The following is a 17,221-nucleotide window of genomic DNA, read 5'->3' on the forward strand; positions in this document are numbered from 1 at the left end:
AAGATCGATACAAAACTCCGTTCAATTCATCATGGTATACTATTTTATTGATAAAATATAATAATAATTCGCTTTTACAACCTAAATGTAAAAATATTTCTTTTAAACGGAGTTTTTTAAATAACGAAAGTGAAAACAACGGATATTCTGTGAGATGCACTTCGGCTCCAGTACAAAAAACAATACAAATACACTAAAAAAAGACGTGTGGGGGGAATTTTCAGCTTGAGAATATTTGAAATGGGGTAAGTGATTATATCTCTGTGTGATCATTTCTGTTATTAAGCGCGATCTCTTCCTGATTAATGTTAACAGTTGTTTTACTAGTCGCGTTCCAACTGTCAAAATATTGATGTGTTTTCTCAGGTATGTGTATACACATACCACGTTTTCTTACTACTTCACGTGATTTCGACCGATTTGTAATGCACGTTTTTCTACGGAGCACAGCGAGTGCCACGCTTTCAAAATGGGTAGAAGGAATCGATATACAAATGTATAAAAAGATTCAGTTTTCCAAAAGGAACACATTATTCAAAACGGTACAATGACAGTAGTTGTTCAGGAAGGAAGAAAGAAAAAAACACGATACCTAGCTGTGTATTTCAATGTAAAACTATGCTTTCTAGAGTCGTCTGCACAAAACTCATTAGATCTTGTTATTGATTAGCAATATCTCCTTTTATCACAATGATTTCTACCCAGCCAAACCTATTCCTTTATATTTATTTACAATTTTATATGTCGTCTGCAATTTCTTTCAATTTGAGTGAGATGGTTTAAAATTTTCAATTTGGAGATAACAAAATTGTTAAGCCCTTGAAATAGAATGGTGACTCTTATTATCCACCAAACCTGAGTTTTTAAAAAGTTCAGTTTAGTTATTTTTAGAACTTTGTTTCGGAAGATTATCCAAAAGTGCAGTTGAATAATAACTCATTTGTTGTTTTCCGACAATAATTGTCTGTTAAATGTTGCTAACTTGACCTTGTATATGTATTTAGCTTTGTATTTATTCAACTTACTGTCGTGCATATCCTTCCTAACTTTAGATTGAGATTTTGTTAATTAGTGTAAAAATGTACTGGTTTTAAACAAAAATATGAATAAAGCAAAAAAATATTGAATGTCAAATATGTGTTTATGTTATTCTATATGTCTTTACCTTTAAAATGATATATAGTTTGACCATATTGTACCACATACATTGAATGAAAAAAAACCAAAGCAAAGTTTTAATGAATTTTATCCCTCCCATGAACCTTAAGTCTTTCATCTTAGGTAATTGAATTTAAGTTATTTTAATGAAGAAATTGTATATGTGCTTTTTGCTCCATATCTATCACTTTTTATGTAAGTGAAAAATTATTTTAAACCTCTCTACGTCAGACCACTATTGAGGACCACAAGGGGAATAAGGGGTGTATTCCCCTTTCTTGTGTTATCCTTGATATTGATGTGACTAATATGGTACATTATAAGACATTTATTAATTAATTAATTATTTTGTATAAATGTTTATATGTTTACAATATATTTATATTTAAAAATCGATATGTTATATTTTAATTTTATTTTTGTTACGAATATTGTTACCATGTTACTTGCACAATATTGAAGTAAATCTATCTATCTATCTACCGAGACAGTTATTTTTCGCCGATTTATACCCTTTATTACTTCTTTTTATTTTTTAAAAGGACGCTCACTTTCAAGCAATATTAGTAAAAAGTTGATAAGCGTTTATTTCGTATTTAAACTTGCTTTATATCTCGACTTTACTCCCTGCAAATTTTCTTAATGGAGATCTAATAAGGTCATCCCGCTAAGAAATTTCACACCGAGTAAAGTCGAGATATTGAGCGAATATTACTATGAAATAAAAGCCAGTAACTTTCTTTCTAATGTGGCTGGAAAGTGAGCGGAATAAAACAAATAATACAAGTAATAAAGGGTATAAAACGACGAAAAATACCTGCCTCGGCCATGCCGTCGCCATCTTGTTTGTCACGTGATTAGCCCCTCTGTTGTAGCTATGATTCTCTGCATGTATTTCTATTGAAAATTTCTCAGTATGCTATCAGTGGTTGATTTATACGGCATTACAAATATTTGTTTCCAATTAAATTCTTTTTATCCCAGAAGATTTTGCCATTTAGTTTGAGCTTTAGTGATTTCGCAAGGGTTTTTAATTTGAAGTGTGTAACATATTTTGTTCGTTTTGTTTTGTTTTGCAATTATGTTTTCTGCGAAAAAAAGTTGAGTACATGGTGTGTTATTTGTATTGGTAACAGCTTTAAGATGTATGGGTATACTTTTGATCAATTTGTAGTACATCAGGAAAAATACGTGTAGGTATTCCAAATATGTAGCATAAGTTATCCAAAAAAAAGTCGTGTATTCTGTAGTCGTACAATTGGTCTACATATTTTATGTTTCGTTCGAACCAATGTTTATAGAAAAATGCTTAATTGTTAGTTGTTATGTCTTTATTGTTCCATAAAATGATTTTACTGTTTATTTTGGTTTCTAAATGTTGATTAACTTTGCGCCATGCCGATAGAACTTCCGATAGAAATATGTTTTTGGTTGGAATTTCATCTAAGATAATATTGTTGATATTACATTCAAAAAGTAAGGAGTCACCATATGTTTTTAGAATTTTCTGGTAGAATAATTTCCATTTACTCGTATTGGTATTATCTAAATATCTTTTAACCCAACTGCATTTGATTGCATTCGGGAACGAATCTATGTCCGTTAGTTTGATACCTCCATATTCCACTTATTGAAATAATTGAGTTAGCTTAATTTTATCAGGTTTTCTGTCCCATATGAAATTAAATATTTCTGATTTTATATCGTCAATAATATCATTTGGTGGGTTAGGGAGAACTATTAGTGTATACATTAATTTATGGAGTGCAAACGTTTTCAATACCGTGTTTTTTTTCCGATTAGTGCACGTTTACGATGCTTCCACGATTTAAAACAATTTTTAAATTTTTGTAATTTTTGCAATATGTTTTTAGAATTGTTTCATTTTCATTGTTTGTAAAGGTTATTCCAAACGTTGTTGCTTCATTTGCTGTCCAGTTGAATTTCATTTCTTTTTGAGGATTAATATTACTTTGTTTCAATTTACCTACTCGTAGCACTGTGCATTAAGTTTGTTTAGTTTGAGACCAGATGCTATTCCAAAGAGGTTTAGCGATTCTATAAGATTATTGAATGAGCCACCACTGTCATTTAAAAAATAAGTTGGATCGTAAGCAAATAGGGACTGTTTAATTTCTTCGTCAGGTTCTAGCGATATCCCTTTTATATGGTTATTTGATTGGATAAAGTGCGATAGATACTCGATGCATATAATAAATAGCGATGATGAAAGTGGACAGCCTTGTCTTACCCCTCGTTCGATGTTAAAACTGTTTGAGAAAAAGCAATTGTTAATAATAATGCTGTTAATATCGATATAGAATAGTTTAACCCATTTAATAAGACTTTCACCGAAACTCATATTTTCTAGGCAAGAGAACATAAACGAATGATCTAGTGAATCGAAAGCCTTTTCGAGGTCTGCAAAGAAAATGAGTCCAGAATTGTTTGGTTGGTTGAAATTTAATTTATGCATTCTTGTGTCAGACGTACGTTTTCACCAGTGGAACGTCCTTTAATGAAACCAGATTGAGATTTTGAAATGAATGATGGATATATTTTTTTTTAATTCTGTTTGATATATTTTAGTTGCAATTTTATAATTATTGTTCAGTAAACTAATCGTGTGCCAGTTTGATAAGGATTCTAAGTTTTTTTTCCAGGTTTTGAGTGATATTATACCCTGTTTTTGTAACGTAGTTAAGTGTTCGTTGTTAAATGATTAGTTAAGTGATTTAATTAAATGTGTTTTGTTTTAATATCATTCTTGAATATTTTATAAAATTTGATTGTGATGCCATCAGATCCAGGACTTTTGTTATTTTGCATTACTTTTAGTGCTAATCCACATTCATATCCATTAAGTAATACGTCGCACAGTAGTTTTTCTTCTTGATTTAAAGCATGATGTGTATTTTTAAAAAGGCTGTTGTTTTCAACATGTTTTCGTTTAAAGAGGGTTTCGAAAAATAAACGTTGTACTTCTAGTATTTGAGTTCTGTTTGTTATATCTTCGCGACTGACTTCTAATTTGTTTACAGTTTTTGTTCACTTCTACGTTTTTCGATGTTTGCGAAGTATTTTGTAGTGTGTTCAAAATGCTGTGCACGTGCTCGTAGTAGTTATTCCATTGAGATGTGTATGATAAATTCCTTCTTATACTTGTGTTTTTATGTTATTACATTTTCAATTGCTTTCGTGTCGTTTGTGTTTGTTTTATGCAATTGTTCTTCAAATGTTTTAATGATGTTGATGGTTTCAGTTTAAAGTTCGTGTGTTGCTTTTTGAATAAATAAAATGTATCTAATTGTTGTGTTACGTTTATTGTTTAATCTACGAGGAAAAGTTTTTGCAACTTTAATTTTATTTCAGTTTCTGCATTAAAAGTTCAACTGATTGGTTCATACAAAAAAATGTAAGTAAGTTCGATGCGAAATGCAAGCTCATTGTTATCTATAAAACTCCTCATTATCAATCAAAAGAATAATAACGAACGTCTGGAATACCTACATTTTTTTAAATATATTTTCAGTCACTAACTTTAATGTTTTGCTGGTGAATGGTTTAAAATGTAACATTTAAATGATTTAATATTTATTAGTTCCTTTATGCTAAAAAAACAAACTTATTTTACGTGTTTTATTATACATTACTATTATGCCCCCTTCGAAAAAGAGGGGGCATATTGTTTTGCACATGTCGGTCTTTCCGTCGGTCGGTCCGGCGGTCCGTCCACCAAATGGTTTCCGGATGATAACTCAAGAACGCTTAGGCCTAGGATCGTGAAACTTCATAGGTACATTAATCATGACAGGCAGATGACCCCTATAGATTTTCAGGTCACTAGGTCAAAGGTCAATGTCACGGTCAAGGCCATGTTTGGGGGCATATGTCTTCGACCGCGGAACACTTGTTCACTATTTAACATTTTATTTAATAAACGTGTGCATTATTTACATACAAATATTAACATCTGGTGTATAGAAGTAAAATTACGACAAAAACTTGCATTACATGTGATCGATGGTTATTATACTTATACAACAAAGTCACGGGAAGTAAGCGTCTTCGTCCGCATGTATGCAGTAAAATAATATTTTGTTATAAAGCCTGTTTTTATTTAAGTCTTGTTAGTAAATGGTAGCTTAAGACTTTACTTTATTAAAAAGTATATTTGCTTCAGGAACGAAACTATATCTAAATTCTAAAAAAGATATAGGTAAATACTTATTTTTAGTCGGCAAGATACCCAACCTGTTGTCGAGAATGTCAATCGTATTGTTATAAGTTTCAAATGTGAATGTTACCTTGACCGGTGAGCTAAATAAACACGTCCTCACATATGAGAGAACATTTAACACAGGACATTTTAAATTGCCGCTAATTAACGACAATTTATCTGCACAATTTGTTCGTTTTTGTGTGTGTTGGAGTTTTCGCCGTTTTTATCACTATGTCCGTCATAGCATGGCGGTCAGTTAATCAACTCACACTTTTCCAGCGTTAGCTGCTTTACCACTAATAAGAGCACACACTTATGCCGGTAACTGACGCCAGTCCTACTTGAAAAGTGGATGGAAGAGAATGTCCGTAGAAAGTATTTTCATTACCTATCCATAGACCTTCCAGCTAGAGCAAGAATAGTCATAACATGCTATACGGGTTATTAATACGATGAAAATCTGTGGAAAGGTTTAACTGTATATCTCATTTCTGCAACAGTCTTAAGAACAGATATTGTACCTTTACTTGAAGTCTATATTAATATTATGTTAAAGAACTATATGGAATAAATGGTTTAACATTCGTGTTTATGTACCAATAATAAATACAAGCGGCACCACAACCGTTTTAACAAAAAAAACTTCAATTAAATTTATTTTGATATGTTATGTATTTTTTCCAATGTATTACTTGCAGAAGTATTCTGTATTTGAATCATTCTTAAACGATTATGTAGGAGTTGATTTTCGTACTTATCTTGTGCATTTAAAAATTTAATTTCCAAAAGGTTGTATCCACTCTTATGTTTGCAATGCTTTCTTGCAATAAACAATTTACACAAACATTTTCATAAATCCTCATGTTTGTATCATTACAACCGAAACCAAAGATTGACTACCGCTTTTTGAAAATCAAATGTAATGTTTATACATATTGGCATTTTAGGTCCGTCATTATTGTCATTATTGCAAATACTTAAGCATCGAAACTCAGTCATGAAAAAAAAGATTTATTTCCAAAGCGCCCAGCCTCAACTTCAACAACAACAACAAACAACAACAGATGTTTATTTTGATATACAGGCCACCGGCCCCTGAAACAAGTTATGGAACATTATTGCATATATACACAAGCATGTGTGCGCATAAAATTAAGCATGAATTGGTTTAGATTTAACATATTGGAAAAGGTAGTATTAGCTACCCTACAACGTAAGTAACTCCTTCCGTCTAACTAATGCAAGGTTATTATCCAATGCTAGGCCCTTATTATATGTTTCATTTTGAGTTGACACACGTTCACTGTTTTAGGCTACAAGCATAGGTCATCGGGTTAATAGCGTTAAACTTTATTAATATTTTCTCTCTGACAGGCGTTTCTTGTTTGATTTATTTATTTATTTATTTAGCAGTCACATAAACAACCAAGCTATGTAATATGGACCTTTTACACATATTATTGCAATTCCTTCCTGTATTTGCGCGAGGATAATTTGAAACATTAACTTTATGATGCTATATTCCTAAATCTTTTTCTAAAAGGAAGGGATGTAGTTGACACATGTTCGTAATTTCATTTCATCGTTCCTCAAAAAGTTGTTACTCTATTGCTCTGGTCTCTTTCCTACCATTGAGTATTTAAATGGAAATTTAATTGAATGCGTTTAAATTTCCTTTTATTTTTGTTTAATATGAGTTGCAATGCTATGAGGTTAAATTTTATTTGCACTTATAAGTATCATGAATATTGCTGGGCCAAGTGTGAGGTTGAGCGCTCTAAAACAGGTTTAAACCACCAATGCTTCGCATTGACCGTTCCGATGCAATAACCCCAGCTTTATTCTTATATATGTTTATGTTGTTTTCTATTGTGCTGTTTAGTACTGTTTTTGCAATTGGTCATTTACCTTAAGAAAAGGACCAACTCATTGTATATAATGGGAATGCAATACTGCTCCAGCAGCTGGAGTTTCATCATTAAATTTTAAAATTTCATCATATTGGGATTTAACCGAAATATTCTCGGAATAAATCGTGCCTTAAAATCCTTAAACATTGGACAGATAAGAACAAAATGATATTCCGTTTCAACTTGTTTCGAATTACAAACTTATTTTGTGTATTTAATTATTAATCCTTAATGCAATAGACAACATGGAATTGCATAAAGGATTTCAAAAATACAGTTAACGAATACTGTGCTGGAATCAATACTGACTAACAAATTATTCTGATTTCGTAAGTAAAAAAAAGATGTATTCCTTACCTACCCTGTGCCGTCTGGATTATCAGCTTTAAGTGCAAAGCCTTGACCTTTATTAATATCGCATATATGATAAATAAAAGCATGTATGATAAGCAAGAATAACATTTATAAGCAGCAAAACGTACATACTAAGAATTACCATAGGAAGAACACTTTGGTACGATACACGAGTAGCAAATTTAACTGATTAAGGTCACAATAGGTGGTGTATAGGAATTGTATTCCTACATGCTTGAGCAGACTATGAAAATTAATATTATCACTTTGAAAAATCACAATTCTGTTAAATGCAACAGTTTTTTGGAAAAGCTTTTCTCAAATTACTGCGTGTACCTTATGACCTGTATGTTTTCATAGTTTTTTGTATGTTTTTTCCACAAACTTCACAGCGCTTCTTGTCATGTGCACAGTCCATACAAAATCGGTGGTGTGCACATGGAAAAAACATTGCGTTCGACTCGCTCGTTTTACATTTGTAACAATATACTATATCTTTCAAACGTGCGTTTTCTTTCATCATACAAGGCAGTGACTCTGCAAAAATAGACATTAAATTTGAAAATAATTTATGGCCCTAACTTTCATACACTTAATTTTTTTTTACAATTCCTTTGTTACGATTACCTGTATCTCAAACAACATACTTATATAATAACTAAGTATCAGTGAACCATATTAACCAACAACACAAACAACCGTATGCTTGATATTAGAAAGATGCTTAACTACAAATACAGCGTGCGTGCACATATGCTCTGATATGGCGAGACACATATCATACTCTCTTGAACATTTTTAATTTCACTTAACCCCGGTCATTTCAAAGAACATATAGTTGGACAAATGAAAATACAGACAATGACGAATTACTTAAACAGAAACCATTCTCAATTATAGTATTGTTCAGTTCATCAGACATAAATAAAAAACAGCCATACCAGAAAAGCATGTTTCTTTTGTCTCCGTTATCGATTCGTTGCAAGATGGGCAAAAACGTATTCCTCGGGCACAACACATACACAACATCAAATGACAGCATGGCAGAAACAAAACATTTCGGTTGTTCTGTCTGCATTTCGTATATTTGAGTATGGTCCGAAGACTTGCATTTTCTTCAAATATTTTTTTTTTGAAATATCATAGCATTGTAAGAGCTGTTCGACCCTATGTCATCCGTTTACATCACTTGTCCATACACAATATGTTCACGAACAAAACAAACTGCATCATGTTTATTAAGTGGAAAAGTATTAGTATTGTGTACATATTGTAAAACGAACATAAAAGATACGCCATGAAAAATTAAGCGTACCGCCTTATTAGAGGTAACCATAACACGAATATCAAAATGATGTAAAACTGGCATAAAACTGTACATTTTATTTCAATATTGATACCTTGAAATAATACAATACAGTCGATGAGATCCTCTATGCTGGGATTGATGTTTCCTTTAAAGAAAAACATAACATTTTGTAGAATCTTTTAGAAACTTTTTAAAAACATTATTGGAAACAAAGTTAAAAATGACAGAACCATTTAATCATACTACTCTATGTTTTAAAATAATTTCATATGACTTACCTTTTTGGTTTAGATGACGCACAGCTATATGAGTGTGATCGTCACTGAATCCCATGCTCTTCAAGTACTCAACTCTACCTCTTAGATCCAGATCATTGGGGATACTTTTTTCTTGCTAAACAAGAAAATATAATATGTAACATATACTTGCTAGAGATGTATATTGTTAATATCGTACCGTGTCATCTTGCAATCACCTCTTCTAGTTATTCTTGTAGAGCATATTGCAAATTAATGTATTAGTTTCCTAGCAATGCGACTCACAAATGGTACAAATGCTAAATAATCAAATTACGTGCATAATCATGTATGTGTAAAACTACCAACTACCAAGCCAATCAAAGCAATGTTGTTTTGCGTACTTGTCTTAAATATTGTATGACCTTTCTCATAATTTAGTACATGGTTGTTAAGATTTCCCGCAGAACTTCTACAAGAATAGATCCTATAGCAAATATATGAAAGAGCCTATTTCCTTGTAAAGATATTAATAGTACGACATAAGCTCCCCGATAGTGTTTTACAAGGTAAGTTTAAGTACAGCTGAAATAAAAAAGAGCATATTTAAACCGCTTTCAAAGTCAATTTAAATCGTGTTGCAAAATTTCAAGAGTATCGCATTAACCAGTACCCCATAGCACAGTCGCATATTACGTAATTAAAACATCGTGGAGAAAGAAATGCCTATATCCACAATACCAATAGTTGTATCCGTTTTTTTTTTATTAATAGACTTATGAGCGATGTTTGCAGCGGATATAATATGAACTATGATTTAATTTTATGTTGTGTGTTTTAGCCTAATATATATAAGTATTACTTCACACCCTGCCTATAATGATGGTATTTTGCAAATCGAACATCCATTTAAAATTGTAAACGAACCAGAACGAATTCTACATGTAAAAACAGTCGTATCATAACAAAGGGGCGTACTTTTAAACTGTCAGATTTAAAATGACGCCTAACTAAATACACTTATTTTAATTTGAAAACTGTGTGATCAAACGTTAACCTTAAATGTAAAACACCGGTTTGAATACATCGAACATTTCATACCGAATGTGAAGCGGATAGTTCTTGCTGATTTTCTTGAATAAATGATTCCCCTTTAATTTCTCGAGCAAATGCACATGCAGGAAACCATTTGCAATGCTCTGTCCACGGGTTATCATTTTCTTTCCAGTCGGATAAACCTCCTTGACACAAAAAACACAGCACCATATCTCCAGGACCTTATTAAAATAAGAACAATTGATAGTTTATGATGCAAATTTTCATGAAAATTGTGCCCATACTTTTATCATTTAGAATAGTTATTACTCAAATGCTACCGCAGAACAATTAATAATATGTGGGCATACACTTTTAGCATATCTGTAATAATATTTACTAACCTGTAAAATATAACCCTGCTGCTGCCAACGCCTCTGGTGTTTGTGAAAAGGGACGGGTGGTGTTTTTGAAGGTTAACATTCTTGATTCAACCGTCATGAATTGAGAGTTAGCTATTGCACAGCCGGCTGAAATTGTAATATATTATCAATAGTAGTATAAATGAGTACATAAATAATTTATATGAACATATTTATTAACGTATATCTTTTCTACAGCGTAGCTCTTTATGATTCGCTTAAATGAATCTGATATTCGTGAACTTAATTAGCGTTAGATTGATTTTTTAGCACTTTCGAGATCAATATGACATTATAACGGTATTCAAGCGGAATATTCATTGATCGATAGTGTATTGTTTATATGAATAAAAATCATTTCCTGATGAATAATTGTGGGAAAAATATCAAAATAAACGAACGATAAGTCTATACGCACGATTTGTGTATGTATTCCTCAAATGGAATGCTTCTTTGCTTTGATCTTTGTCTTTCTGTAACAGTTTGTTACAAACACACGTAACAGCACTATACTGCCTTTTTACATAGCAAGTATATACATATTTATTTATTTAAGTATTTATTTATGTATGTATTTATCTATCAATTTTATTTATTTTTATTACCAATTGCAAACGAAGTTTTAATTTCGATCCAAACATGCCATTGAGGTACAGACACCCATTGGAATGCTTAATACGCTTCTTCAAAGGATCATCACCCGCGCTGAAATCCTTGAGACCAATACCACGAAAAACTTGTGCAATTGGTAATAAAAATAAAATTAAAATAGATAGATTAATAAATAGGTATCTGTATACGTGCTATGTTGACGATTAAAAAACTTGAAGATTATAAAGCGTTGCAACGCAAAACGATTGAATAATTCAAGTACGTTAGTTGAAGTACTTAGTTTGAGATATCATTAGAACAACTGGTCTTACTTAGTTTCGTCTGATAGGAAATAAATGCCCGTGCATAAGCCCCGTTACGTTTTCAGCCCCGTACATCCCATTTCGTCTATTTGACAAGAGTGATTTGAACAATAAAAGTAGATGCCCGTTCAGGAAAGGCTCTAAAGACCCAATCGTTTAAGAGCAGATGTAATAATAACAATATACACGTTGGGGCTCACTCTCGTGGAGCAATTGAACGAGTACGAATCTGGAAAACAAGCTTGCTAGATTCTATACAAAGGTTGTTTTTTTAAATCGAGTTATTCTTTAAAGAACGCTAACGCAGTACGAACAACACAATTCATACAATCTTTTGGTATCTGGACTCACTATTTAGAACAGTACTTAGCATACACATTTACCTGCACGATGACTACGATTTCAAAAAGAATATAAAAATATATTGCATAATTCAAAATTTGTGGGTTCCCGAAATATGTATTTTTAGATTCGCAAATTGGAAACTCGAAAGGAAAAATAAGGAAACTCCAGAGTAAAATCCTCTTATATACAAATACGAAGTGTACTGTTTGTTATTGATCACTACGTTAGCATAACTTGAAACATACAAAATCATAATAATCATATAAAATAATTCCGAAACAACTTTTACATTTGTACTTATTAAACTTATTTCTGTCATTATGATTTAGTTTCGATTTCTAATGGTTAAATTCCATGCCTTCAACATTTGACGAGCCGTATTATCTTTTGAATTTTGCGAGACGGTTTGCTCGTAATATGACCATTTTTTCTGGGTTCGTGTTCTGCGAGGATTTTATTTCATGCACGCAGAAATAATGTTTTTAATGTTTATTATTATTTGACCATCATCCGATGTTATGGATAGGGATTTCTCTGAGAAAATATATTTATTCCTCCAAAACATAAGACGTCCATAATGACTCTTCAAAATGTGAATAATGAATGACATGATTGCTTTTCTATAAATATATGTTTTGCAATGATAGAACTTGTCCATATCTGAAATAAGATACTCATAAGAATACTGACATCGTTAACTCATTACGTAAGCACTAAAATAGCAATAAATGACTTTTTCAACAAGATTTATACACATACGTACAATTCAATTCCTTTTCCAAACTTTGCAAACTATTTAAAATTCCATCTGGATGAAAACAGATACAAACACGGAATCTGGCATAACTTTTTTTCAAAATACAATTCGATCATTTATTTTAAAAATGGTACTACACGGCATTGTTTATCTTTTATAATTGCAGCTGCTCGGGTTTGTTTCTTCTTTGGAATCCCAGTGTATGACTTGTATGGTAAACCTGTTGAATATCACATCCATAACATATGAACATTCGTTTGGAAAACCAAAGCTGCATATATTGCATGATTCATAGACGGGATTTTAACGGTGACGACGATAATACGATACATGTAATGACTTAATGCTATAATTTGTAAAACTAAAAATACTAAATTGTGTTAACACATATTAAATAAAAATTGATAACTATTCTGGTTGCAAGACGAAAATACGTTTAAATAAAACATAATTCACAAAGATTATAAATAATATAATACTTGTGTCAGCAAACATAAATTGACTTTTTATACTTTTTATACTGTTAATGCGGGGGCGTTATCTCTAAATACCATCAGATTGTATATATGCATCCGGTAATGCTGGATAACCGCAGATCCTCTGAGTTTGCCCATAAGTAAGTTTAAACAAGTTAACAAACCGCCGCAGTGTGACTTAAGGTAGCGCATCCGTAATGATTTCCCGCGATTTCTTCAAAGATCGAAGAGCCTTTTCACCTGTTTACTTATGTATATCTAATGTAAGCAAGTATTTATGTGAATTGTCGTGGCCGAGTTGTTAAGGCGATAGACTAGAAATATTTTGGGATCTTCATGCGCAGGTTCGAATCCTGCCGACAACGCATACTTTTTGCGACGCGATTTATTTCTTTTCTAACGTTATTTGATTAATATAGCATATAAGCTTGTTTATTGTTAAATATGTTGCAATTTTTATGCACATTCTTCAATTTTTAAAATTACAAAAAAAAAGTTATGGCCAAATTGGGTTATTTACTGCTGAAAATACAAATCATGAATGTTGCATTTTTAATTTTATTTCAAAAAGTAAACAGTAAATCTGTGTATTTCTTGGTATTTTGCTGTATATAGTGTATCTATAAAAACTAAGTTCAAAATATTACTTTAATGATATTATTTTGAATTTTGTGACAGTTTGTTTTTAACCAACCCAATTTCTACATGGCTGAAACAACTTACATGTCATGGCGCTCTTCCATAGATCACAAGTTATAAAAATAAATGTCTGCAAACGAATACTTATTTCATCTTGTTTAAACTTTAAACACCTTTACTGCATCTGTACACACCAACTTCATGCCCATTTTTGGAAATCTGGGTGAATTATGGAACTTTCATATACCCCAGGGGTGCAAATAAACTGGATAAAAGCCGAGCGTGAGGGTGGGTTTCAAAAATCAGTATATATTTTTTAAGCATGGAAAGCCTACCTAAAAATGTTCATGTAGTTCAGTGAAATGATGCTGATTAAGAAAATAATACATAAGATAATATTTGGAAAGGTGCCCACTACGGGTGCGCTACCTTAAATACTATATTGTTGTTACGGCGCAAAAGCCAGCACGCATGCTATGTGTGTGTAGTTCGTTTTGATTGTGAATAGCAAAATATTCTTTAAATTACATAAATCGCTATAAAATCCCCGAACGTACATGACTTAACAATACCAAACTCTACTGTTTGTTACTGAGAGATTGGTATTGTTTAAATTTTATGTACATAAGCTCTGATCTATCATTAAACATTTTACCAGTTGCACAACTTAAATTTAGGGATGGGAACGAATACTTAAAATAATATTCGTATATTCGTTTGTCATTTTTGGAATATATTCGATTATTCGGTTTTTTAACCATATATTAAAATTGCCGAACTTATGACCGTCCGGAGCAAGTGTGCTAGTTCATATTTCCACTAATACCACTATAGTTCGTATCATATGTGCAGCTGTGAAACCCTTGCTAGAGTAATAATTTAAAAAAAAAAGATTATTGATAATTATTTCTTTCTTTTAAATAAATACTGTTTATTTTCATAAGATATAAGATATTTCCGGAAAACACATTACCGTAATTTTAATTTATTTCAATACTTCTAATTGATACGGATTACTTCCCATCGAGTAATGCTTTTGTTTTCGCTTTTTTTTTATAGAAGTAAGAACCACGACGATTTCATTGGTTAATATTTTAGTAACTAAATTCTGATTTAATAAACATTGATTAAATATATGGATAAAGCATTGAAAACAAACATGCCATACGTCCCGATCTCGGTGGGACAGTCCCGCTTTTGAGGTATTTGGTCCGGCGTCATGCTATGAGCCAATTTTGCCCGACATTCGTAAAACACGACGAACGTACCATAAATTAACGATAAAAAACGATATTCAAGGTCTGTCTTGGTAAAACTTACTATCACTAATCCCTTTATTGTGCCTTATAACGATCAACTTCTACTACTCGAGTGCAACAGTGTAGTTTTTGACACCTTATCAGCAATTTATCGGCAAATTATTGGTTTTATCAGGCATCCACCATGGTGTTTTATGATATGGGTCGCTAATTGTTATTGATAGATGTGTCGCACTGAAATAAAAGCCGACTGCGGCCCAATCAAATCCAAAGATAAAGTGTATTATACCACCTGAGGTAAAAAGACCTTTCAAAACACAGATTTTGTATATCAACAAATTGAATGCTTATCGATACACATTGATGTTTCACATAAATTAATTTTCATTTTGACTGATTCTCAGAAAATAGTTTAATGCATCAATATAAATTGTAAGTAAATTGGCGATTGGTCCCTCTCCTTATTCCCTCCCGTTTGCTAATTTTCATCTCGTTCATTGATTGCAGCTATTATCAAAACAATGACTTATATAAGAAAGTCGTCTGCACTAAACCGGAACTGTGACTTTGTACATGTACGTATAACGTTTTAAGAAGTATCTTTGCATACAAATAGAATATTCGAATATGAATTTTGGATTCTAATATTCGGCTGATTTTCGAATATTCAAATATTCGGATATTCGGTCCCATCCCTACTTAAATTATAAGTTAAATACCGTTATTTTTAATCGCGAATCTGACGAAATAAGCAAAATTGGTTCAATGAACCAATGCCTGATTAATGCAAATATTGTCAATGCCCAGTAAATGTTGATTACAAGATAAGATTATGTGTAAGAACCATAACGTTTAGAGTTTAGAAACGGTTAACCATTTCGTTACTCCGATTGATATATCTATGTTACATTTCGATCCTCATGTAGTAAATGCAGATCTTTTCATTGAATAACTTTCGTATTAAACTTTCTCCAGTTGATCCTAAGACAGTGTGTATCCAATGTAATGTTATGTTAATATTACATTATTTATATGTTAATCATCCGTTCGGTGATATCAAAAGGTGCGATTTACCCTTTTAAAGCAGATATTTACACAGAAGTATTAATAACCTCCACGATTTATTGATTGTATATTTAAATATCGCATACTATTAGGGACTGACACATGTGCTCGGTTTGGAGACTCTCGATTTAAAGCTTGTTATTTTTAAGTAAGTGAAGTGGTAAGGATTTTGATATTAGGTTAGTAGATTTTCAAGTTATAAATAATTGCGTTTAAAAAAGCTTTGATATGAAAATCGCTAAGCTTATGATGATGTTCAATATGGAGTGGCTGTATTAAATGGTGGTTGTCTCTTCGTTTTATGCATGATCTAGACATTTGAGGCAAGGCCAGAAAAGCAAGTCCACGCGCAACAACAACTCCATGAGATAAAAATATATGACAAGTTCGTAATTAATTGTCTAATAAATGGAGTTGCAGAGCTGACAAGGTGTGTTATGCACAATACTCATATTTGATAGATGACATGCCTGGAACCTTTACAGAAAGACGTTTATAACCGCAATACAACACTTTTTGAAACACTTTTAGTGTATTACAACTAAGGGGTAGATCTAATCAATGGACATTAATTGTTTGAATTATCTCTGGAAATTTGCTAATAACAGAGGTGCTATCTTGACTTGAATTGAACCCTTGAATTATTTCAGATTGACGATCTAGCATTTTCATATTTTGTCCCTGCGAGTGATCTTCTCGCTTAAGGTATTGTAATTCTTGAAGATACTTGTAGCGTTTAGACTGGATTATATCATGAGATTTTATATTAAGTAATCTCAGATATTTAAGAAGTATAACAAACGGCGTGCTTTATCATATTTTAAATTATCTTTTTTCTTCGAATAATTAACGTCTTTTTCAAAGGCAAATGTCGTGTCAACAACAGTATTAATTCAACAATACAGACTGTGGGCGTTTAAGAACAGCAAGATGTTTTCAATTGGCACATAGGCCTTGCTTTGTTACAGATTTTCTACCTCTAAAAGGATCCAGATTCTAAAATTTGAAACGGTTTTATAGTAATATTTTATTTAAATAGTATTTAGCTGCCGATTTATCAAACAAAGTTCGTAACTGTCAACCGACAATTTTCGAAAAGTTGAACATACTAATGTTATCC

General features: G+C 31.9%; 1 long non-coding RNA gene across 2 annotated transcripts; it reads right to left on the bottom strand.

Annotated features, from left to right (window-relative positions):
• Nucleotides 1–6,503: 6,503 nt before the first annotated feature.
• Nucleotides 6,504–12,837, bottom strand: LOC127843960 (uncharacterized). Of its 2 annotated transcripts, none has more exons than XR_008032479.1 (6): nucleotides 12,669–12,837; nucleotides 10,629–10,754; nucleotides 10,291–10,466; nucleotides 9,232–9,346; nucleotides 8,586–9,098; nucleotides 6,504–8,181 (listed from the first exon to the last, which is right to left on the bottom strand). It is a non-coding gene; the product is annotated as an uncharacterized LOC127843960 (long non-coding RNA). The 2 variants fall into 2 exon arrangements; XR_008032478.1 differs by lacking the exon at nucleotides 6,504–8,181 and adding an exon at nucleotides 11,065–11,119 and having other exon boundaries at nucleotides 9,013–9,098.
• Nucleotides 12,838–17,221: the final 4,384 nt, after the last annotated feature.

This window comes from Dreissena polymorpha, chromosome 9 (genome assembly GCF_020536995.1).
Source record: "Dreissena polymorpha isolate Duluth1 chromosome 9, UMN_Dpol_1.0, whole genome shotgun sequence".
Classification (NCBI taxonomy): domain Eukaryota; kingdom Metazoa; phylum Mollusca; class Bivalvia; order Myida; family Dreissenidae; genus Dreissena; species Dreissena polymorpha.